Source organism: Cnephaeus nilssonii, assembly GCF_951640355.1.
Source record: "Cnephaeus nilssonii genome assembly, chromosome: X".
NCBI classification, from domain to species: domain Eukaryota; kingdom Metazoa; phylum Chordata; class Mammalia; order Chiroptera; family Vespertilionidae; genus Cnephaeus; species Cnephaeus nilssonii.
The window spans coordinates 56,240,153-56,266,919 of record NC_137071.1 but is presented as its reverse complement, the minus strand read 5'-3'; positions in this window follow the sequence as shown (position 1 = coordinate 56,266,919).

The following is a 26,767-nucleotide window of genomic DNA, read 5'->3' as shown; positions in this document are numbered from 1 at the left end:
ACTCCTTTCAGGCTCAGTTTTCTTATCTATAAATTGGACATGATTAAATCTATGTTTGAAGTATAGCATTCTCTCAAAGTAAGTATTTTTTTTAACTTAGCTGAATAAACCCAATTGATAATCTGCATTAGATGTAGCAGAGGCCAGAAATAAAAAGAAAAATGTCTGCTAAGTGGGATGAAACAAAAGCTTAAAGTTAGGAGTAAATATGATACATTCAATACAATTAACTGTAATAAACCCACTGAAACAGAATGTTCATATTTGGTAGCAGTTAAGTGTCAGTCTCATTCTAGGTAATACTCTAATAACTAATCAATACCAACCAAGGAAAATATAATCAGAGGAACTATGTAGCATAATGGAAAAAAAATGTATTGTTTGTAGACAATTGGCTTTCTTTCTTATTGAGGAAAGATCTTGTGTGAGCCCTCATGAATCCTGTCCCTTATTATCTATATATATATAAAAGCCTAAGCAACTAGCTGACCGGCCGACCAAGTGACCAGCCAGCCAGTAGCTATGACCACCAGGGGGCAGATGCTCAATGCAGGAGCGGAAACCACAAGCATGGAAACATGGAACAGACTGATGAATCTCAGAGGGAAGCAGGGAGAGAAGAGGGTGGGAAGAGATTAACCAAAGATCTTATATGCATACTAGAGGCCTGGTGCATAGATTCATGCACTGGTGGGGTCCCTAAGCCTGGCCTGTGGGGATCAGGCTGAAACCAGCCCAGTGCACAGATTCATGCACTGGTGGGGTCCCTCAGCCTAAACCGGCTCTCTGACATCCCCCAAGGGGTCCTAGATTGTGAGAGGGTGCAGGCAGGACAAGGGACCCCACCAGTGCACAAATCCGGGCACTGGGCCTCTAGTTTATTTATATTTATTTATATAATAATCTCCCACTTGAATGTGAGTAAGAGTTGTGACTTGCCTCTAACTGATGAATATGGCAAAGGTGATGGGATGTGACTTTTCTGTCTTCTATGAGATTGTTAACTTCGGTCTTTTTAGAAGACTGTCTCGTTTTCTGGCTTTGATAACACAAGCTGCAATGATCTGCACTAGCCTCTGTAAAGACTCATATGGCAAGGAAATGAGGGCAACCTCTGATCAACAGACAACAAGGAATTGAGGCACTTGGTCCAACAAGCCACAAGGATATGAATCCTGCCAACAATCATGTGAATTTTGAAACAGATATTTCCCCAGCTGAACTTTGTTATGAGACCACAGCCTTGATTGCAGCACTGTGAAGGACCCTGGAGCAGAAGAACAAATTAAGCTCTGTCAGTGTCCTGACTCAGAAAAACGATAAGATAATAAAAGTGCACTGCTCTAAGTCGCTAAATTTCTGTTAATTTGTTATGTGGCAATGGATGACTAATGACTAATACACCTATGACTAAGGTGACCAGATTTTAACATTGGTAAAGCGGGACACCATTGACCCGGGGGGGGGGGGGGGATATTGATTAAAAATTTGGTCTAGAATGCAAAAATAGTATTGTAATATATTTTTTTAAATTTTAACATAAGTACAATTTATAAATATAATAAATAAAAATTATGTATAGTATTATTTTATTCTTTGGCATATTTCTCATTTGAGTGAATTGTTTTTAGTAGATTGCTGTCGTTGTTTAAAAGGTCATGAAATTTTTCACAAGAATTTGTTAAATTATATTTCACACATAAAATGGCTTTCAAAGTCTCAACACTTAATTGTGATTTTTCTGATGTCCACACTTTATTTAACATAGAAAAAACACGTTCAGTCGCAGCATTAGTTCCTGGTAAGGACTGCGTATTCCACAATTTTTAGTGCATTATTGTATGGAACATGGTTTGTTTCAAAATGATGAAATATTTCTAACCATTTGTTCTCTATTGTGATTTTTTGCTGATGCCCAAGATTTAACCTTTTCCTTATTAATATATTTTTTTTAATAATGATACCTCATTAAAAAGATCATTTTTGGAAATATTACTATATGGGAAATTTTGAGTAATATGATCGAATGATTTTTGCACATAATTCCAATTAAGTTCTTGTTTTAATGTAACCCAATGAAAATGTTCAATATCATTGTAATGTACCGTCCACTCTTCTAAATAATCTATGCAGTTACTATAGAACTTTTTGACGTGATTCATGATATCTGCATGATTTATTGCACCTTGTTCTAGCTGGCTTATACTATTACGGATAGTTAACGGAAGAAAATTATTTTCTAACCGCTCTTGACACTGAAATTTTAAATTATTAACTTCATTTGCTACTTCGATTACCGAAATTTTGTTACCTTCAATAAGTTTTATAGCATTTTGAAAAAGAGCTGCTTGATTGTGTACAAACTCTAGCCAAATTTTTGAAGATTCTTTTTTAAAAAACTCTTCTAAAATTCTAGGACATTTATCCTGTGATAGAAAGTAGGATTTCAAAGGATCGTATATTTTCAAAATTCTTTCGACAGCTGGCAAAAGAGCTAACCACCGCGTTTTAATGTATCCAAGTATTTTCTGATATTCGACTTCCACAGTTTCACAAAATTCTTTAAGCATTTCAACGCGCACAGTGTATATATAGAAATAAGAATATATTTTAATAACAATATTGTCCACATCTACGGGCTACAAGTCAGCAGCTGTTTGAATGGCGTTATGTATTATGTGCGCTGCACAGCCAACACCAATAATGTTTTGATTAAGGTTTTTGTTTAATTTATAAAAAATATTATTTGTACCTCTTCTCGCTTTTCCTCCAAAATTTGCGTTCGTGCTGTCTGCACAATATGCAATCATTTTATGTTTTAAATTTTTTTTCCAAAATATTAATAATGGAACTGAAAATTATTTCAGAAGTTTTGCTGGGCAAAGAAACGAAATGTAAAATTCTAATTTTTATTCCAGTTTCCGAATCAAAAAATCTAATAAGGTTGGAAATAACTTTATATCCTTATGATTAGATGCGTCAGAATATATGGATATAAAATTAATTTTTTCTAGATTTTTGTTTAATTCTGAAAATGAATATGGGGAAAGCACATTACACACAATTGTCTCGGATTTTGTTCTAGCACAGGCAAATTTTTTGTTGAATAAGTTTTTGACAACTTGTGATGTACAGTCCATAGATCTGAAGGAATGATTGTGATTAATAGCATGAAAAGACAAAAGTCCTTCTGCTAATGCTAATTTCTTTTCTTTGTCTCCATAAGTTGTTTTCCGAAAAAATTCCTGTATTTTGGAGGAAGATGCAACAGTATTTAAATATCTTTTATGTTTCTGTGTCTCCAAGTGCTTTGAAATATCATTCTTCCCGCCGTGTGAAATAGAAAATTCACCATTACATTTCTCACATTTTACCATGTAATCGCTTTTGGTTTTTTTAATAAAAGGAAATTCACTTCTTAGATCATCGTTGAATTTGCATCCTCTTTTCTTACTCATTATGTTAAAAATATAAAAAAATAATTTAAAATTATATTATAAATTATTATGTACATATTGCTTGAAAAACAGTAAGTAGGTACATAATTACATGAACATATTTTATTGTTAGTTTATAAATTAAATTAATTTGATTGTTATAAAGTAACTATATTTTAAAAATTATTTTAATCCTATATTTCTTTCTAAATAATAACAATACTAACTTGTATTATTTTTCCTCTGAATTTGCCATAACGTAAGTCGTAAGTGTCACTTTCAAGGCTGGCACTAGACTTTTTGCTGCCACTATTAAGTATAAATAATACGAGTACTGTCTGCTAAATTCAAGAAAATTTATGTATTTATGAAATAAATAAATAAATTACTTACCTAAATTATCTGAATAGCTGATTTGTAATGACATCATTTGTTTAACTAGCTTACTAGCACGCAGTATGTGTATCATCTGAGAGACAGTTACAAAATGTTTTCGTCATTGCCAATCCCCAAAAATGCCATTGTTCATTAAGTCCAAACAATGGTGGTCGAATTCTAACAACTGATCAACAATGCGAACTTTGATAAGCAGTTCTCGATAATCAGTTCTCAACAATTATTTGTTATTATTAAAGTTTAACATTATAAAATTAACAAAAATAATATAAAACTCATATCCTGGCTAAATAGCCACATGGCCACCAAAAACCGTATATTCCCTTCCCGTTCTCCCACCGTTCCCTAGCTTGTCGTGCATTCTTTCCAAAAATCGGGACTTTTTTAAAAAGCCACGGGACGCGGGACAAATTGTTAAAAATCGGGATTGTCCCGCCAAAAGCGGGACGTCTGGTCACCTTACCTATGACCCATAAAAAGTTTTTAAATATCAAAAACAAAATTTTTAAATATTTATGACCTCAAGGTAGGAAACGATTAAATTAAATACAAACGCACAATTCATAAAGTGCTGATACATTCTGAATGGCAAAATATAACATAAACAAATAAGAAGTACCTTCTGGGAGAATACATTTGAAACATATAATAGAACTCCAACATGTTAATAAAAATGTCCTCAAACAAAAAATTGACCAAACACATAACCAAGCAAGTCATAGGAGAAGAAATCAAAATACTCAAGAAATGTATACTCAAAATCATTAATAATGAATTAAATGCAAATTAAAGCAAAATTATATGTATTTTTCACACTCATCAGACTGACAGAAATATTAAAAAGTTAGACAATACTTAGTGCCAAAGACAATATAGAGAATTAGGAACTTTCACTCACTGTTGATGGGAGTGTAATTGATACAATCGTTTCTATATGAATTAGGAAATATCTAGTGAAATTAAAATTGCATGTAACTTTCAAGTAAGTAGTTCCATTTCTAGTCATATACATTAGAGAGCCTCACACATGCATAAAAGGAAATATATATAAAATTTTACGTTTTACTATTTTTTCAAAGAATGAAAAATTATAAAAATTAATACTGTCAAGAAGAGCTCAGCTGAGCCAGAAAAGAGAGCTTGGCTATCAAATATCCAGAATATCCAATTAAACTAACAAGCCAAAATGGGTCTTTGATTTCTTACTGCAATGGTATAGGCAAAAGACTAAACTGAAAAAAAGTACTGAGCGCTCCTTTTCCATTTCCCTCTAAGGAACTGCATACTCATCAAGAATCAGGTAGATCAGGATGCATATGGGGTAAGAGTCATTTCACTTTTTAGAGAGCCCTTGAACAACAACAGAAAAGGCCCCAGAAGTTTTATGAATCCAAGGCCAGAAGGGAGGAAAAGGGAAGGGATTTAGCAATGGAAATTACTGTGTACTGAGCTCAGAGTGGAAATATTAAACAAATAACATATGAGGCCAGAACTTATCCTTACAGAAAGGGTTTATTGACCCATATGCTAGCCAGGAAAAGGACCAGGTCTTGGGGTATGCAGCCTAAACTATCAACAACAGGGTTAGGTGGAAAAGAGAAACATGTCTGCAGTCTTGAGGTTGTTACAGAAAACCGGAGAAGAACCAAGCAACGCTTAGAGAGATGGAGTTACATTTATTATTATTATTATTATTATTATTATTATTATTATTATGCGTGGGCCCAGAGGAAAATGTCTCTCAAATTCTGGGTGAAGTCACACAGGAAGTTTCCGGTATTTATATGTTTTTACCTTCTTTGTCTCCCAAATAAGGATTTTTCCGGTCCCTTTTGCAAGGTCTTAAAGGGCCCTATGTGCTGGGGCTTTGAGACCTCAACCAAAGGCTTGGCCTGGTGCCAGCACTGATAACTTTGTCTGGGGAAGGTTTACAGCCTCTGGAACAGGGAGTAGTCTTATTTCCTTATTATTTAAGCAAGCAAGCATTTACAGAAGCCAAAATACCAGGGTTAAAATTTTAAACAGTAGTTTTTATATAAGATGGATGCTTCAAGGTAGACAGGGCTCTTTTATACAATGAGTTTGGCAAGGAAAGATGTAAGTTGTTTTGAAAGAATTTGCATTGGTTATAGATAAAGGGGTCAGGAAAAGGTGAAGTGAGGATAGTTCTGGGATAGGTGCATGGTCCGCAAGGACGAAGTATTTGCAGTTTCTGGACTGGATGTGGCAAACATGCCAGAAAGTTCATGTGTAAAAAGGATGTGGTGGTGTATGGTGGTTGGTATTCTTTCTAGATAGAAGCCTGGAAGTTGATTCAAAATTTAAACATACATTTAGGAATGTGAGTAGTCTTTTGTTGGTTCTGGCCAGCAGCCATTTATTGATTCACCTTCCTTATCTCTCTCCTCCACTTTCTAACCCACTGAATTTAATTTAGAACATTTCAGAACATTTTTCTTGTCAGAGAAAAGTGTCTTCAAGTTTTCCCTCTTCTTCCCTAATAAGGAGGCCTTGGAAGAAGCACCTGAAGGCCTCAGATAAAGAGAGCTAGGAATGAAGGTATGGGACTAGGAATGAAAATATCTGAAGAACATGACTAGCTAAGGGAGCCTGAATCTTTGACTGTGACTCCCCTTAGAGACCTAGATGCCCTGGCTGGGTCCCAAGTCTAGCATTGGAAAGGTGGCCTTCCCCTTGAGGCCGGCCACGTCAAATTTTTGTAATTGCCTATGAACAGGCCTGAGAAATCACACATTAGTTTTTAACCAAGAACTGAACTCAAACACATGAAGCAGTAAGTATATGGGTAATTTAAAAAATACACTAAAATAATACATTCAATAAAATATAATTCTCTAGATCAATTAAAATTGAATTATAACTGCATATGTTGGCAACAATATGGGTTTTCTCTCAGTTCTTGACTTTTTGCAGGAAATATTTCACAATTTTGAATCCAGGTGACTTTGAGAATAGGTTTATTAAAGCTAGGGACACTGAAACAAAGGAAAGGTTTAAAATAGAAGAGGCAATATCACAGCAACAGGACTGAGCCTAGAAGGAGCTGTCTTGGCCATCTAGAAAGAAAGTCAGAGCCCTAGTCAGTTTGGCTCAGTGAATAGAGTGTCAGCCCATGGACCAAAGGGTCCTGGGTTCTATTCCGGTCAAGGGCAAGTGCCTCAGTTGCAGGCTCAATCAAGGCGTGTGTGAGAGACAACCAACTGATGTGTCTCTCTCACATCAATGTTTCTCTCTTTCTGTTTCTCCCCCTCCCTTCCACTCTCTCTAAAAATAAAGAAAAAAATATCCTCAGGTGAGAATCACACACACACAAAAAAAGAAAGAAAGTCACAGAGGCAGAAGAAGTGAACCAATGAACTACATGGACTCAGGAAACAAGTTACCAAGGCAAAAGAAAGACCCTTGGAGAAAGAAAGCAAAGGTACATGCCTTAGAAAGGAAGGGGGTACAATGTGGGCATGCTCTAGAAAGAGAGACCATGCATTGGGTCCTTTGTCTTAAGGGTTTTCATCTATTTTTTAAAGGCGGGAATTTTAGGGTAGATCTCATGGGCAGATCTCAATAGAATTTATAATAGCTTTTCAGGTATGTCCTTTAAAATGCTGATTAATCAAAGTAAACATATAGGGTCAAGGTCATGAACTCTACTGATAGGTTAGGGTAGGGGGTCATTGGTCATTGCATCAGCTATCTGGATGAAAAGAGTTTGAATCAGCTATCTGTCAGTTTTTCCACTCCACTTGTTAAGGAATTTTCCTGGCTTCTTACTATCCTGCCTCACATATGTAAAATAGAGTCTTAGCACATAATTTCTGTAAGAACAAATTGTGAAAAAAAAGGATAGCATGATGTCACAATGCAAATTTAAAGTTATAAAACAAACAAATGTATATTTAATAAATGTTAATTTATATAGTAAAACTACATTTTTAAAAAGTTTAAAGGAGAATACATACCAATTTCATAATGTTTGTTGCTCCCACAGAGGGAATGAGGGAAATAGGACTGGGGATAAACAAAGGCTGTTTCAAGATGATCTGACATTTTGCTTAATATGAAGTAAATATGGCAATAGAAGCATTTGCTAACTCAGGGTGGTAGGTAAATGTTATTGTAAGGAATGGAATGTTGTTATTTTGTTTTCTGCACTTTTTAGTATATTAAAAATGTTTCCAAATGTATCTGGCTAAATGTATGTTTTTGTATACAATATATATGATAAACTATGGGATAAGAAGCCTTTTCTGAAAATGAAACATTAAGATTCTCCACATGGTATACACATAATCACAAAGGTTTGGAGGGGAAAATTAGCCTCACAAAATTATTGGCAGCAGAACAGCAGAAGCAACCTGTTTTTAAATTTAAATCTTGATTATTTTCACTTTCTTTAGGCTTTGGTTTTTAGATGTCTCATTATAATTTAAAAAGAGGATGAAACATGAAAAACAAGACACTTAAAATCCATTGCAATAAAATATGAGCAATTATTTCATTATATATTGCTATTTTCCAAAGCTTGCTTCCTGAAAGTATCACCTTTATACCTATTGATAAGGCAAAGCTGAATTTATTGTTCCCAGGTTATATTGTATATCACAATCTTGGTAATCTTTACATGAAGTCCTTATCATTAACACTGAATACATTTACATGAAAAAAAATAGTGTCTTTAGTGGGGAGGACAAATTCACAATTTTTATCAAGTGTTAAAGTCTGTTTTGAGATAGTTTATTTAATGTGTGGGCTTAGTTAGAATTGGGTACTGATCATGTTAGAATAATTAAGGATTAGTGACACAGCAAGGTGCAGGTTTTGAGGTAAGGGATTAGAAGAATGTACTCAGTAATTTGAGACTACTGGAAAATGAGCATTTTAAAATGAGTTTGGGAAGTTCTTGAAAGGAAGAATAAAATTATTTGCAACTATTATCATCTTGAACAAGAGTCAAAATAGTGCCTGGCCTGCATGGCTCAGTGGTTGAGCGTCAACCTATGAACCAGGAGGTCACAGTTTGATTCCAGGTCAAGCACATGCCCGGGTTGCGGGCTTGATCCCATGTGCGGCATGCAGGAGGCAGCCAATCAACGATTCTCTCTCATCATTGATGTTTCTATCTCTGTCTTCCTCTCATTTCCTCTCTAAAATCAATATAAATATATTTACTTAAAAAAAATAGGTGAAATAGTAAAGTCATGATAGGGAAGCCAGCCTAGTAGTAGGCTGAATGTGTGTAAATGGTTTTGATTCTTACTACAAAAATGTGGAACTACTTCAAGTTTCCATCCACTATCCTCTCTATAAAATGGTAATATGCAAATTAGCCATCACTCCGCTACATAAGCCACACCCACCAGCCAAGCCACGCCCACCAGCCAATCAGGGCGACTATGCAAATTAACCCCAATCCAAGATGGCTACAGCCACAGAGAACAAGGTTTCCCAGGTAACAGAGGAAGCCAAGCTTTCCATAGCCGCTGCAGGCCTAAGCCTCCACTCAAGCTACAAAGTTTCAATTATAGAAGGTAAACAAATTCAAACAAATGGCGGCAGAATGGAGCTTGAGAGAGCAGGCCAGGGTTGCTGGCGGCAACAGGGGAAGCAAAGCTTTCCGCGCACCCTGGCCGGGCCCACCCGCTTAAGGCTACAAAGTTTCAATTGTAGAAGGTGAATTAACTGCCACAGAAATGGCTGCCGGAGCCCCAGGCTTGGCTCCGCTCCAGGCTACAAAGTTTCAATTGTAGAAGGAAAATAAATTCCAGATCCAGGGCCTCCCTGTGGGTTGCCAGGGGGCGTGGCCGGCCTGCAAACCACCACAGGCCCCTCGCTCAGGCCGCCCCACGCCCCAAGGGAACCCCCACCCTTATCTGTGACACCCTTCAGGGCAAACCAGCTGGCCCCCACCCATGCACCAGGCCTCTATCCTATCTAATAAAAGAATAATATACAGATTGATCATCACTGCAACACACAATATAGCTGCCCCCATGTGGTCAAAGATCCTGCCCCCATGTGGACACAAGATGGCCACCACAAGATGGCCAGCAGGAGAGGGCAGTTGGGAGGCACCCAGCCTGCAAGGGAGGGCAGTTGCAAGGGACCAGACTTGCAAGGGAGGACAGTTGCGAGGGACCAGGCTTGCAAGGGAGGGCAGTTGGAGGTGATCAACCCTGCAGGAGAGGGCAGTTAGGGCTGACCAGGCTGGCAGAGGAGGGAAGTTGGGGGCAAACAGGCTGGCAGGGGAGCAGTTAAGCATCAACCAGGCTGGCAGCAGAGTGGTTAGGGGGTGATCAGGCTGGCAGGCAGAAGCGGTTAGGGGCAATCAGGAAGGCAGGCAGGCAAGCAGTTGGGAGCCAGCAGTCCTGGATTGTGAGAGGGATGTCCGACTGCCCGTTTAGGCCCGATCCCACCAGGATCGGGCCTAAACGGGCAGTCGGACATCCCTCCAGGAGTCCCAGATTGGAGAGGGTACAGGCTGGGCTGAGGGACAACCCCCTGCCGTGCACGAATTTCGTGCACCGGGCTTCTAGTTCTATATAATAAAAGCCTAATAGGCCAATTGTCCCCTTGGGTGGTCGTTCGACCGGGAGTTCAACTGGGAGACCAGGAATTTGACCACTTGCTATGACATGTGCTGACCACCAAGGGGCAGTGCAGAACATGGCTGGCGTTGGCGACGTGTTGCTGGGTGGGGAGGCTGTGACCTCTCGCTGGCTACCTGGGCGTGGAGGTGACAGGGACGGAAGTATGGTGAGAATGCGGGGTGTCTGAAGAGCTCACTCATTCCCCCTGCTTCCTTCCCTTGGGACACCAGGGCTCATGCACCGGGGACGCCCCCTGCACTCAGGTACCAGTGTCCATGAGGAGCCTGCCCCACACCTGCACGCTCTGTTCCAGGTGAGCCAGGCCTCAGCTGCCAGGACCGCAGGGTCCGGTTGGGCTCCTCATGATCTGTGAGGCTGGCCTGGAGAGAGCGCACTTCCCACCCGGCTTCCATGCAGTGCCGCTGGGTGGCCCAGAGGCCCATGTTGTGCCCTGGCCCACGGCGTCTGGCCATGCTTACCACATCTCTGAGTGGGGACTTGGTCACTGTGACTCAGGTGGAGGGGGGCGTGCAGAGGCTTGGGGGCCCAGGTGCTACCCAGGGCCCAGAGGTCAGCTGGGACTTGCCCTTCCACACGATACCTTCATGCTTCAATCACCAGCCAGGCCTAAGGACTGCACCCATGTACGAATTCTGTGCACAGGGCCTCTAGTCCTATCTAATAAAAGAGTAATATGCAAATTGACCATCACTCCAACACACAAAATGGCTGCCGCAAGATGGCCAGCAGGGGAGGGCAGTTGGGAGGGATCAGGCCTGCAGGAGAAGGTAGTTAGGGGTGACTAGGCCTGCAGGGGAGGGCAGTTGGGGCGGGGGACCAGACCAGCAAGGGAGAGCAGTTAGGGGCAATGAGGCCCACAGGGGAGGGCAGTTAGGGGTGACCAGGCTGGCAGGGGAGGGCAGTTAAGGGCAATTGGACTGGCAGGGGAGCAGTTAGGCAGGGGAGTGGTTAGGGGGTGATCAGGCTGGCAGGCAGAAGCAGTTAGGGGCAATCAGGAAGGCAGGCAGGCAAGCAGTTGGGAGCCAGCAGTCCTAGATTGTGAGAAGGATGTCCGACTGCCCGTTTAGGCCCAATCCTGCTGGGATTAGGCCTAAACGGGCAGTCGGGCATCCCTCGAGGGGTCCCAGATTGGAGAGGGTACAGGCTGGGCTGAGGGACACACACACACCCCGTGCACGAATTTCATGCACCAGGCCTCTAGTATGTTATAATTAGACTGATTTCTATTAATGGTAATGTAGTTAATTGTGAAGTTTAGATGCCATAATATAAACCTAATGTTTACATTTTATGTTTCTAAACACTCTTCAATTTTGCCTTAAATAAAGATATTTATTTAACTATCAATAAGAGACGTATGCATCATTTATCTTTATGTTATTTTATATTACCAATGCTTCATAAAGCTCTTTCTTTTTTTTTAATTACTTTATTGATTAAGGTATCACATATTTGTCATCAACCCCCCCCATTCCCATCCCAAACCCCCCCACACTCATGCCCCATTCCCCCTGTTGTCCGTGATCACTGGTTAGGCTCATATGCAAGCACACAAGTCCTTTGGTTGATCTATCCCCCTTGTCCCCACCCTTCCCTACCTTCCCTCTGAGGTCTCACAGTCTGATCAATGCTGTTCTTGTTCTTCAGTCTATGTTGTTCATCATTTCCCCTAGATGAGTGAGCTCATGTGATACTAGGAATACACTTATAGGAACCGAAAATGAGACAAGCAATAATGGTTATGCTGAGAGGCAAATGAATCAGTCTATAGTGAGTTTCTTTCTGGGCCAACAGTTCTTTTGACTCCCGATTTCTATGTCCAACAGTTCCTTATGTGTACATAACAGCAATGATATTTCAGTTCTGGATGGTGGACAAATGGTGGTAATGCAGGTCCGACCCTCTCTGGTTTGGTCCTGGGCAATCTGCAGTGACGCACATCTGCTGACTGCTAGTATGGCAAGGCATGGTCAGCGTCTTCCATCTCTGGACTGTTTCTCTTCTGTCTTCATGGCTGGAGCACTTCTGTCAATTCCTCTCTGTTGCAGGAATCCACATGGTCTCGGAGTTGTTTTCTGAAAATATACAAACATATTCCCGACCAAAAGTTAATAAAGGAATATTTTCTATAAATTTGACTTGCGATCCTTTTTCATTTTTTTGCCCAAACGATTTTCCTTTGGCTTGTTTTGACACCATGTATGTTTTACCTGGGTGTCTTGCTGTTAGCATTACAAATGAAAGTTAATTTTCTAAAGTAAAAATTTTCTAGATGTAATTTATTTACAGGATATTTTTCCATACATGATATTCTTCTACTATCCCCCCTTTTTTGGTTTAAATATTGGGAGGCTTTTGTACATAAAGCTCTTTCAATTCTATTGAACTCATCAAAGGTGTTTGTTAACAAGAAGGACAAAGGAAAAATCAAAAGAATTCCACAGGATCAAATGTGTGTGTTTTTTCAATAATTTATTTAAATTTTGGGGAAAATGAATTAAGGATATAGACATAATTAGAATCACATACATTTTAGGGTATATATTCACTTATTTACTAAATAATAATTTAATTCATTCTCAAGAATAGCTCATTAAGTGGTAGGATGTCACTTGTGGATTCCAGACTTGGATTTCAATGATAAAAAAAAAAAGAAAAAAAATTAAGAGTTTGGGGAAATTTATTAACCATGTTTCTAGCTTCTGCAATTTTGATGCTTTGACTTCTGCTGTACATGTATTCTGGACAACCCCATAATATGCCTGAGTCACCTTGCCTTGGCCTCCTTGGACAATCCCCATTCCCTTCCACCTCAGAAAACATTTTCCTCCCTAGTTCATGCTTTGCAAATACAGTTAATCTCCGACTTAAATTGTTTTGCCTTATGGTGGTGTAGAAGAAATACTAGTACACATAATAAATTACATAAGATATTCAACATTTTATTATAAAACAGACTTTGTGTTAGATGGTTTTGACCAACGGTAGGCTAATGTAATTATTCTGAGTACATTTAAGATAAGCTAGGTTAAGCTATGATGTTTCTTTACATGAGATGTATTAAATGCATTTTGGACTTATGATATTTTCAATTTATGATGAGTTTATCAGGATGTAACCCTATCCCAAGTCAAGGAGCATCTATACAAATCAACCAAGAAGACTAGGAAAAATCCTTATACCCCAGAGCCCACTGAAATTATTCAAAGGAGCTAGTCCTAAACTTGTTTACCTTATGTAACTCATTCTTTCCTGTGGCTGCAATAGTAAAGGCTCTTTCACAAAGTTATTTTTTCTCCTGACTCACCTGTGGACCCAAATCTCATCACATGAACTCACCTCTTTGTAACTGCAAGTAATAAACTATCTTCTCAATAACAAGCACCTCCTAAACCATTGGTCTTACAAATACATCAAATTTTGTATTCATATGTTATGTTTTAAAACAAGGTGATGGAATATATATAGTTTTTCCAAGTATGGATATATTTTTTAACTCTACTTTGTAACGGTGCTATGATTTCTCTCTCTCTCTCTCTCTCTCTCTCTCTCTCTCTCTCTCTCTCTCACACACACACACACACACACACACACACACACACACTACCACTTTAATACTCCAAAAATAGGAAGTACCCAAGTGTAAAGAATAAATGTAAAGTTTTCCATAAGAAATAATAGCTAATATTCAGTATTTATAGTGTATACTTTATTGTAATTATTTTACTTAAATTTCACTAAATTAAATGAAATATGGTGATTACTATCATCATTCAATGAAAGAGGGAACTGAGGTTCAGGGAAGTCAAGAGACTTCATCAAGATCACAGAGCTTACAAGTGACAGAACTGGTACTCAGATAGATGGATTATAGTGTCTGCACTATTAACTGTTCATTTTTTTCCTCACATAATGACAAACAACAAAAATAACAATGATGATAATATATATAATCATTAACATTTACTCTTATTAATACTAGGTGGTAGGTACTATGTGGCTAGAAAGTGAAGGAGACAGAGTTCAAACTATGTTAACTTATTTAAGAGCTTGTGCTCTTTTCGGTATCAGTGTTATTTTTATTTTGCTCTAGAAGAGTATATCCCTCATCACTGACACCATTTTGGAGCCAAAATATGAGCAAAAAGAAGTGGATGATGGGCCAATAATATAATTATATATTATCACTTAAGATTGTAAGAGTTTAAGCACAATAACAAATCTCAGTAAGAGAGTATGTCCTTTTCATATCCATTTCTTCAAAGGAAGGTACTAAATCCTAAGCAAGAGACTATCATTTCGGCATGTGGAATCATTTTTATCAACAATAGAAAATTAGAGGTTCTTTTAGAAACAAAAATCTGAAACTTTGAAGAAGCTACAGATAACAAAAGGATTCAGGTATTTTGCCAAAGTATTTAGTCTTTATACATTAAAATATATTAGTTATGATTATTTGGTTTGACCACTTTCTAATAGTTTCACTAACTATTTGTTCCAATGTTTTGTTTGTTTGTTTGTTTTAATTATTTTATTGATTAAGGTATCACATATTTGTCATCATCCCCCCCATTCTCATCCCAAACCCTTCCCCACGCATGCCCCCACCCCCCTGTTGTCCGTGATCACTGGTTAGGTTCATATGTTTGCACACAAGTCCTTTGGTTGATCTATCTCCCTTATCCCCACCCTCCCCTACCTTCCCTCTGAGGTCTCACAGTCTGATCAATGCTGTTCTTGTTCAACAGTCTATGTTGTTCATCATTTCCCCTAGATGAGTAAGCTCATGTGATACTAGAAATTCACTTATAAGAACCAAAAATGAGACAAGCAATAATGGTTATGCTGAGAGGCAAAATGAATCAGTCTATAGTGAGTTTCTTTCTGGGCCAACAGTTCTTTTGAGTCCTGATTTCTATGTCCAACAGTTCCTTATGTGTACATAACAGCAATGATATTTCAGTTCTGGATGGTGGACAAATGGTGGTAATGCAGGTCCGACCCTCTCTGGTTTGGTCCTGGGCAACCTACAGTGATGCACAGCTGCTGACTGCTAGTATGGTAAGGCATCATCAGCGTCTTCCATCTCTGGACTGTTTTTCTTCCATCTTCATGACTGGAGCACTCCTGTCAATTCCTCTCTGTTGCAGGAATCCACATGGTCTCGGAGTTGATTTCTGAAAATATACAAACATATTCTCGACCAAAAGTTAATAAAGGAATATTTTCTATAAATTTGACTTGCGATCCTTTTTCATTTTTTGCCCAAATGATTTTCCTTTGGCTTCTTTTGACCCCATGTATGTTTTACATGGGTGTCTTGCTATTAGCATTACAAATGAAAGTTAATTTTCTAAAGTAAAAATTTTCTAGATGTAGTCTACTTACAGGATATTTATCCTTACATGATATTCTTCTACTATCCCCCCTTTTTTGGTTTAAATATTAGGAGGCTTTTGGAAATTTTATGCTGTAATCTTGATAGCTTTTAAATTTTAATTTTTTGCACTAAAATGTGACTGCTTTAGGTTCATTACATGTTATGCAATTTTACCATGAGATGAACTACCAATAAAAATTTTAGTTATCACTTTAGGAACAGCTTTTTTGTCCAGTACAATTGATTTTTCTAGAATATTCACTTATTTTAATTAGCTAATTTAAATTAGCCTGAAAACTTGACTACTATTTTACTGTCAAATTTAATACTCTAACAACCATCTTATTTTACCCTGTAAATATTAGTGGAAAGGATTATTTGCCTTCTTGAGTAGGCCCTGAGCATTCCTGGTGCTAGGCGGGGTTTAGATATCAAAGACCCCAGTTCCCCGCATCATGGGTACAAGACATCTCCATCAAGTCTTGTTTCAGTGAGAGGGCATCTGTTGTTGTCCAAGTCTCCGTCTGTTACCTGGGTCCCGATTTGAGCTGGGCATGGGAAGCAAAGCAGCCATGGGGGCAGGAGACCTCCCTCAGCAGGGGTGAGGGTTCAGGCCCCTGCAAACTTGGTGGGGTGAAGGACTGTGCCCCACCTCTGTTGGCCCCCAAGTTCTCTCCTTATGGCCACTTTGCAACTGTGCCTGTCTTAGGTTGTTCCTTCCCTGAGGAATCTTACCCGTCTCTGGCTAACCAGCCATCCTCCGGGGCCAAGCAGGGTGATGTGAGGTTCAGTTCTGTCTCCTTAGACGACTACGTCCCCGTGGCCTCCACGCCCAGCACTTGCCTTGGGATCCCCTGACCTGCTGGCAGGGCCCCAGCACTGATCACATATCTTGTGGAACCCAGGTTTCTTCTCCAGGGAGGACCCAGCTCACCCCACTGAGCGAGAGACAGATCCATGGTACCAGCCATCACAAGGCTTCAGCCTCTGCATGAACGGAAAGCTCAGGCAACAGCTGTGGACAATTGGATTGTACAAAGAGGGTCCCCTTTGGCCAAAAGGGCAAGAGGAGCCAATATAGAATGCTCAGGTGCATTCCCAGAGGGCCCTCTACACATTGGAAGGGATTCAATCCTTTCATGTCCTTTTTAAATTGCTGCCAGACATTCAAAGAATTAGTTTGTAAGTTTGTTTGGGCTACTTGTATATTATGCTGTTGTAATTCTAAAATATCTAGAGATGTGTTACTTTTGTCTCCAAGCACCAAAAAGATTATTTTTTATTGATACCCAAGGGTGCGAGGTATTATTATCAGTAACGGGGATAACACAAATCTGGGAAAAATTATAATGACATTGTAGGATAATATCATGTAAGGATATTCTTTGCTCTAGGCCATGGCAATTCCATTTCAAACTGGCTGCCAATTTCTTTTGTATAGACAAGGTCTTAGTTACATTTTCTACTCCTCTCCCAGGAGCAAGTAGTGATAGCCCCTTTCTTTGGTGTCCACACAAGCCAAAACCTCTTTTTAATTTTACATACAAAGGAGCAATGGTTTGATTTTGTGTCATACAAAAGGGAAGCTGGGTGGAGACCCCTGTGTCATTATACTTCCTTGCACCCACCTGCCCCGTCCTTCTGGATGACCAAGGTGTTTGGTATTATTGGTGACTACATTAGGAGGGGGATCAGCCCATGTAAGGGCTCTTACCCATGAAGGGTCAGGAACATAAGTCCAAAATACTTCCCCATTATCCCCAGGTAATATTACCGTACAGCTGATGACTGCTAGCATGGAAAGTAAGATGTTCTCAGGCATCCTTGGGGTTCTGGTTACCTCACAATTTCTTTTTTATATTTTTTAAATTTTTTATTTTTATTATTATTATTTTTATTATATGTGTCCTTATTCTCCCATTACCCCCCATCCCCAATTCGTGCCCCAAGCCCCTGTTGTCCGTGTCCATTGATTAGGCTTATTGCATGTACACAAGTCCCTTGGTTGATCTCTCCCCCTTTCTCCCACTGACCCCCTCCTTCCCTGAGGTTTGAGGTTCTGATCGACGTTTCTCAGTCTCTGGATCTGTTCTTGTTCATCAGTCGATACCGTTCATTATATTCCACAAATAAGTGAGATCATTTGATATTTATCTTTCTCTGCCTGGCTTATTTCACTTAGCATAATGCTCTCCATCTCCATCCATGTTGTTGCAAATGGTAGAAGCTCCTTTTTTACGGCAGCATAGTATTCCATTGTGTAGATGTACCACAGTTTTTTAATCCACTCATCTGCTGATGGGAATTTGGGCTGTTTCCAAATCTTAGCTATTGTAAATTGTGCTGCTAGGAACATAGGGGTACATATATCCTTTCTGATTCGTGTTTCTAGTTTCTTGGGATATATTCCTAGGAGTGGGATCACTGGGTCAAATGGGAGTTCCATTTTTAGTTTTTTGAGGAAACTCCATACTGTTCTCCACAGTGGCTGTACCAGTCTGCATTCCCACCAGCAGTGCAAAAGAGTTCCTTTTTCTCCGTATCCTTGCCAACACTTGTTTTTTGTTGATTTGTTGATGATAGCCATTCTGACAGGTGTGAGATGGTACTGTATTGTTGTTTTGATTTGCATCTCTTGGATGATTAGTGACTTTGAGCAGGTTTTCATATGTCTCTTGGCCTTCCTTCGGTCTTCTTTCGAAAAGTGTCTATTTAGATCAGTTGCCCATTTTTTGATTGGGTTGTTTATCTTCTTTTTGTTAAGTTGTATGAGTTCTCTGTAAATGTTGGAGATTAAACCCTTATCGTTGATATCATTGGCAAATATGTTCTCCCATGCAGTGGGCTTTCTTGGTGTTTTGTTGATGGTTTCCTTTGCTGTGCAAAAGCTTTTTATTTTGATATAGTCCCATTTGTTTATTTTCTCTTTAGCTTCCATTGCCCTAGGAGCAGTATCAGTGAAGAAGTTCTTTTGGCATATGTCTGAGATTTTGCTGCCTGTGGATTCCTGTAGTATTTTTATGGTTTCCCGTCTTATGTTTAAGTCCTTTATCCATTTTGAGTTTATTTTTGTGTATGGTGAAAGTTGGTGATCTAGTTTCATTTTTTTGCACGTATCTGTCCAATTTTCCCAACACCATTTGTTGAAGGGACTGTCTTGACTCCATTGTATGTTCATGCCTCCTTTGTCAAATATTAATTGAGCATAGTGGTTTGAGTCGATTTCTGGGTTCTCTATTCTATTCCATTGATCTATGTGTCTGTTCTCGTGCCAGTACCAGGCTGTTTTAAGAACAGTGGCTTTGTAATATCTGGTATTGAGATCCCACCTTCTTTGTTCTTCTTTCTCAGGATTGCTGCAGCTATTTGGGGTTTTTTTTATTCCAGATGAATTTTTGGAGAGTTCATTCTAGGTCTGTGAAATATGCCGTTGGTATTTTAATGGGAAGTGCATTGAATTTATAGATTCTTTGGGTAGTATGGACATTTTGATTATGTTGATTCTACCAATCCATGAACATGGTATGTTCTTCCATCTGTTTATGTCTTCCTCTATCTCTTTTTTCAGTGTCATGTAGTTTTCCACGTATAGGTCTTTTACTTCCTTAGTTAAGTTTATTCCTAGGTATCTTAATTTTTTTGGTGTCATGGTAAATGGGATTTCTTTTTTAGTCTCTCTTTCTGTAAGTTCACTATTGGTGTATAGAAATGCCATAGATTACTTGGTGTTAATTTTGTATCCTGCTACAGTGCCAAATTCATTTATTAAGTCTATTAATTTTTTGGTGGAGTCTTTGGGGTTTTCTATATATAGTATCATGTCATCTGTGAATAAGGCCAATGTTTTGTTTTGCTTTGTCCTCAAACATTGTCAAATTTTAGTTTCAGAAGACCTACTGAAACTTTGGAATTCATTAGTGCTCTGCTCTCCTCTTTTCATGTTCATCTCATTCTCAATTTTCTATTTACCTGTTTCTGTCCTTATCTGTGTAGTACCCCCAATATGCCTCTATCACTAATACAAGAAACCTGAACATAAGGCAAAGTCCCAAGTAAATCTTTTTTGAAATTATTAATATTGTTTATAGTAATTCTTCAGCAAAATACCACACTTTTCCCTTAAATCTTTTTTTAAATATATCTTTTTTATTTCAGAGAGGAAGGGAGAGGGAGAGAGAGAGAGAAACATGATAAGAGAGAGAATCATTGATCAGCTGCCTCTTGCACGCCCCCCACTGGGGATTGAGCCCGCAACCTGGGCATGTGCCCTTGGCCAGGAATCAAACCTGGGACACTTCAGTCTGCAGGTCTATGCTCTACCCACTGAGTCAAACCAGCTAGGGCTCCCTTAAATATCTTTAAAATCTCAGATGATAGAAATTTAATTCTACTACTGGCCTCAGTCATCTACTTCTTTTGCTAATATAAGCCTGATTCTTTCTTATTAACATAATCTCTAGTCTCCATCTATCTTTTAAAAAATATCATGCTAGATTGATAGATTTTATACATATATCTATTGCACATTTGTATAGGCTCTTATTTCATGAAAAGCAGCTTTAAGTTCTTGTAATATAGCTAATAAGCCTACACATAGTTTTTGATAGCTTACAAAAGATCAATACACATTTGTGAGAATAAATATCTTCTTAGAGGTACCATCAATTGATAACTTATCACTATCCCCCAAAATACATAGGAATCTAATTACTGCTGGAGGCAAGGACAGTAGTTAGCATAATAAATGCGAGAAGTTCATCAGAAGGTTGATGGAGCCGAAACCGGTTTGGCTCAGTGGATAGAGCATCGGCCTGTGGACTGAAGGGTCCCAGTTTTGATTCCGGTCAAGGGCATGTACCTTGGTTGCGGGCACATCCCCAGTAGGGGGTGTGCAGGAGGCAGCTGATCGATGTTTCTCATGGATGTTTCCAACTCTCTATCTCTCTCCCTTCTTCTCTGTAAGAAATCAATAAAATATATATATTTTTTAAAAAAATTAAAAAGAAGATTGATGGACCTTGGGGCTTCAGCAGAGCTGAAAATCTGTATATTATTACCTGCTGATGAACAGCTGTAGGCATTTTCCCTAACCTGATAATCTTTTCCTTTTTACCAAATTTTACCTTGATATGTGTATCTGCTTTCCTAAAGGGCAAATGTGTTTTCCAGTAAATAAAAAGCCATGTGTCTGGAGATTCAGGGAGCTAAGTCACTAGAGCTAAGTTTCTGCCTGGCTTTCCCCCATGCCTTCCAAATTTATATTTCTTGTCCAGTCTCTATTCATTTATGTGCAGCCCTTCTCCATATTCCTGAACCCTTGCTGAGAAAAGATTGTGGCAAATTACTTTCAGAGACCTACTTCGAGACAAATGAATATTGGATGTTATAAATCAAAAACAGCCATATACTAAGCGGATTTATCACAAATAAAATAAATGTTTCTGATTATCAAAATTCAAATATTTCTAGTAAGAATCATGAGAATTTCTATAGCCTTGTGACCTGGAGTAAGTCATACATACAAGAGAAGAGAACAAGAGAATAAAAAAGGAACAGAGAACTAAAAAAAAAAAAAAAGAAAAGAAAGAAAGAAAAAATCAGAAAACAATAAATTGGCAATAACTACATACCTATCAACAATTATCTTAAATATAAATGGATTAAATTCTCCAATCAAAAGATGAGTAGGTAAAGATGATTTGTTATCCTATCTAATAAAAGAGTAATATTCAAATTAACCATCACTCCGCGAGAAAATGGCGGCCCCCATAGCCACAAGATGGCGACGCCCAGTCCTCTAAGCCCCGCCGGAGTCCCGGCAGAGTAAGCAGCCTGGCAGAATGCTGCCCAGAGGCCCTCCTGTCCCTTTATAAAAAACAAAAACAAATTTACTCCCAACGGAGCGATCCCGTCCCAGCACCATCTTGGGGTCTCAGCCTGGGAGGGGCACCCAGCCCCACAGAGCGATCCCATCCCAGCCCCAGCCTGGGGTCTCAGCCTGGGAGGAGTGCGCGGCCCAACGAAGCGATCCCCTCCAAGCCCCAGCCTGGGGTCTCAGCCTGGGAGGGGCCTGCGGCCCCACGGAGCAATCCAGTCCCAGCCCCAGCCTGGGGTCTCAGCCTGGGAGGGGCCCATGGCTCCACAGAGTGATCCCATCCCAGCCCCAGCCTGGGAGTGATCCCCTCCCAGCCTCAACCTAGGGTCTCAGCCTGGGAGGGGCACACGGCCGCCCAGAGTGATCCCGTACCAGCCCCAGCCTGGGGTCTCAGCCTGGGAGGGGCGCGTGGCCCCAGCCTGGGGTCTCAGCTTGGAGGGGAGCGTGGCCCACTGAGCGATCCCCTTCCAGCAATGGCAGCCTGGGGTCTCAACCACTGAGTCACACCAGCCAGGCAGATATGGAGGAATATTAAAAGTTTATTTTTTAAAATATATTTTATTGATTTTTTACAGAGAGGAAGGGAAAGGGATAGAGAGCTAGAAACATCTATGAGAGAGAAATATTGATCAGCTGCCTTCTGCACACTCCCCACTGGGTATATGCCCCCAACCAAGGTACATGCCCTTGTCTGGAATCAAACCTGGGAACCTTGAGTCTACAGGCCGTCGCTCCATCCACTGAGCCAAACCAGTTAGGGATGTCCAATATGTTAAAGAAAAAACCCTATCTAATAAAGAGGGAATATGCAGGGGAGGGCATTTGGGGGTAACCGGGTTGTCAGGGGAGGGCAGTTGGGGATGATCAGGCTGGCAGGGGAGCAGTTAGGCATTGATCAGGCTGGCAGAGGAGTGATTAGGGGGTGATCATGCTGGCAGGCAGAAGTGGTTAGGGACAATTAGGCAGGCAGGCGAGCAGTTGGGAGCCAGCAGTCCCGGATTGTGAAAGGGATGTCCGACTGCTTGTTTAGGCCCAGCAGTCGGACATCCCCTGAGGGGTCCCAGATTGAAGAGGGTGCAGGTTAGGGGATATTCTAATTGACTGCCCCGCCCTCAAAGGGACACACACCCCCATGCACGAATTTCATGCACCGGGCCTCTAGTATGCATATATAATGGAATATTACTTGGCCATAAAAAATTAAATGTTACCATTAGTGACAACATAGATGGACCTAGGAGGTATTATGCTAAGTTGAATAAGTCAGACATTCAAAGACAAATACCATTACTTCACTTATATGTGGAATCTAAATAACAAAATAAATGAACAAACAAAGCAGAAACAAACTCATAGACAGAGAACAAACTGATGATCACCAGATAAGAGAGTGTTTGGTGGCTGGGTAAAAGAAGTACAAATTAGCAATTACAAAATTGTCACAGAGATGAGGAGTGTGGTTTAGGGAATACAGTCAATAATATAGTATTAACTATATATGGTGTCAGTGGGAGTCAAGACTTATCAGGGGGAACACCTTGTAAGTTATAGAAATGTCTAACCACTACACTGTACACTTGAAAACAATATAATATTGAATGTCAAGTGTAATTAATTTTTTAATTTAAAAATAGTATATAAATACTCCTCAAAAAATAGGTGTTCTCTTCTTTAAATGTTTGGTAAAAGTCTTCAGTAAATCCATCTGGGCCTGGATTTTTTCTTCAGAAAATTCTAATTATGTATTCAATTTCCTTAAAAGTTATAGAGCTTTCATATTATCCATTTTATCTTGGTTGAGATTTGGTAGTTTGTGTTTTGTCTGAGGAATTGGTCCGTTTCTATTAAGTTGTTAAATTTATAAATTTAAATTTATATAGCTTTATTATCCTTTGAATGACTGAAGAAAATGTAACCATGGCCCATTTTATTCCTGAAATTGATGATTTGTGTTTTCACTCTTTTCATTTTTTTTATATTGTTAGAGGTTTATCAGCTTTTTAGTTTTTTTAAAAGAGCCAACTTATGTTTCTTTAATTTTTCTCATTTTTTCTGTTTCATTTGCACTGCGTTTTTTAATTTTTTTCTGTTTTCTGTGTGTATATTTTGCTCCTTTTTTTCTAGTTTCTTAAGACAGAAGATCTTCATTATGTCTAATGTAAGTATTTGGTGCTATAAATTTCTCTTTCAGAACTGTTTTAGTTGCATTCCCAAATTTTGATATTTTGTACATTAATTTTTAGTTAATTCTACACTTTAATTTTTAATAATACTTATTTTTTGACTCATGAGGTATTTAGTAGCATGCTGTTTATCTTCCATGTGTTTGTGATTTTCTGCTGTGTTTCTGTTAGTGATTTTCTTATTTGATATTATTATGTTTGAGGAATATATTTTGCATAATTTCAGTGATTTTACATTTCCTGAGCTGTGTTTTATATAACAGACTAGAGGCCCAGTGTACAAAATTAGTGCATAGGAGGGAAGTCCCTCAGCCCAGCCTGCAGCCTCTTGCAATCAAGGACCCCTTGGGAGATGTCTGACTGCTGGTTTGGGCCTGATCCCACAGGACATCACTCTCGCAATCCAGGACCACAAGCTCCTAACTGCTGGCCTGCCTGTCTGCCTGATTGCCCCTAACCACTCTGCCTGCCTGCCTGATCACCCTTAACCGCCTCTGCTTGGCCCCTGCTGCCACGGCTTCATCAGGAAGGATATCCAGAATGATGTCCGGAAGGTCGTTCTGCTGTCCAGTCTAATTAGCATATTACGCTTTTATTATTATAGATGATACTAGAGCCCCGGTGCATGAAAATTCATGCACTGGAGTGGGGGGTCCCTCAGTCCAGCCTGCCCCCTCTCACAGTCTGGGAGCCCTCAGGGGTGGGAGGCAACCCGGCGATCAGGGGAAGGCGATGCCCCCATCACACCTCTGCTGCTGCCACTGCTGGCAGCACAAGCTTCAGCCGGCCCTGGTTACCTGAGCCTTGGGTGGCCCTGGGCGGCTGGGCAGCCACCATCCAAGGCTTGCCTGAACCTCAGGCCAGCCCTGTGCGGCTGAGGGGCTGAGGGGACTGAGTGCCACCATCTTGTGGCTGTGGGTGCCACCGTCTTTAAGGGCATGACAGCCAATTAGCATAATCCCTCTTTATTGGCTGTGGGCACTGCCATCTTTGAGGGCGTGGCAGTCAATTAGTTTATTGCCTCCTTATTGACTGTGGGCGCCGCCATCTTTGAGGACGGGGCAGTCAATTAGAATATCCACTCATATTGTCTGTGGGTGCTGCCATCTTTGCCATGGTAAGAGGGTCAATTAGACTATTCCCTCTTTATTAGCTAGGATGGTCTAGCTTGGTGAATGTTCTTTAGCCTCTTGAAAACAATGTTTATTCTGCTGTTGTTGGGGTGGAGGGTTCCAAATATGTCACTTACATATGATTGTTTACTTGTGTTGTTTATTTCTGATATATCCTCACTAATTTTTTTTATCTAGTAATTATGTCAATTGTGAAGTGTTTGATTTTGAAGATAAACTATAATTATAGATTGTTTTATTTCTTCAAATTTAATCAGTTTTTATTTTATGCATTTTGAGACTGTTCTTTGGTGTATACACATTTAGGATTACTATCCCCTCTTGAAGTATGGATCTTATTATCATTATTTAATGGCTCTCATTGTCTCTAGTAATATGTACTCTAAAGTCTTCTTTATCTGATATTAATGTACCACTTTAAAAATGTTTCCATGGTATACATTTTTTCTATATATTTTACTTTCTTTTTTTAATTATTAAATTTACTAGGGGCCCGGTGCATGAAATTCATGCACTGGGGAGGGGTCCATCAGCCCAGCCTGCCCCCTCTTACATACTGGGAGCCCTCAGGAGATGTCCTATTGATGGCTTATGCCCGCTCCCCATTGGGAGTGTGCCTAAGCCCCAGTCTGGCCTCCTTTTGCGGGAGGCGACAGGACTGATCAGGGGAAGGCACCATCCCCATTGCCCCACTGCTGCAGCCACTGCCAGCCACTGCAGCTGCCGAGATATTTTCATCAACATCGACACCAGTCCCTTCACCATGAGAAAATGGCAACTTTCTTTAAGCATTTTCAAGATGTGTCTTTCTTAGGATATGACATTTCTTTCTTTATTTTTCTTTTTATCCTCACCTGAGGATATGTTTCCATTCATTTTTTTCCCCTTCCCTCCGATCCCAGGCTCGGCCCCTTCCCAAGCCTAAAGCCTCCACCCCAGGCTTTAGGCTTGGGAAGGGGTTCCCCCCAACCCCAGCACCTCCGATCGCAGGCTTGGCCCCTTCCCAAGCCTAAAGCCTCTGTCCCAGGCTTTAGGATTGGGAAGGGGACCCCCCCGCCCCTCTGATCGCAGGCTTGACCCCTTCGCAAGCCTTAAACCTCCACCCCAGGCTTTAGGCTTGGGCAGGGGACCACCCGCCCCTCTGAAAACAGGCTCCACCCCTCCAATGGCAGGCTCGGCCCCTTCCCAAGCCTAAAGCCTCCACCCCAAGCTTTAGGCTTGGAAAGGGGTTCACCCCCCCCACCCGCACCTCCGATTGCAGGCTCAGCCCCTTCCCAAGCCTAAAACCTCCGCCCTAGGCTTTAGGCTTGAGAAGGGCCCCCCCACCCCTCCAATGGCTAGCTGGGAGTGACCTGGGTGCCAAGGAGGTTCCTGGGACCCAGGTATGTATGCAAATTAACCACCATCTTTGTTGGGTTAATTTGCATACTCACTCTGATTGGCTGTGGTCGTATCGGAGGTACGGTCAATTTTACATGTTTCTCTATTATTAGGTAAGATTGGGGTGACATTGGTTAGTAAAATTATACAGTTTTTCAGGTACTTCTATAATACATCATCTGTATATTGTATTTTGTGGTCAGCACTAAAAGTTAAGCCTCCTTCTGTAAGCATATATTTGATCCCTTTTAAGCTTTTCTATTTCTCCTCCATCCCCCTAGCACCTTTTATTTGCAAATAATCTATGGTATGATATTTGAAGTGACTTTTTTGTAGAAAATATATAGATGGGTCATG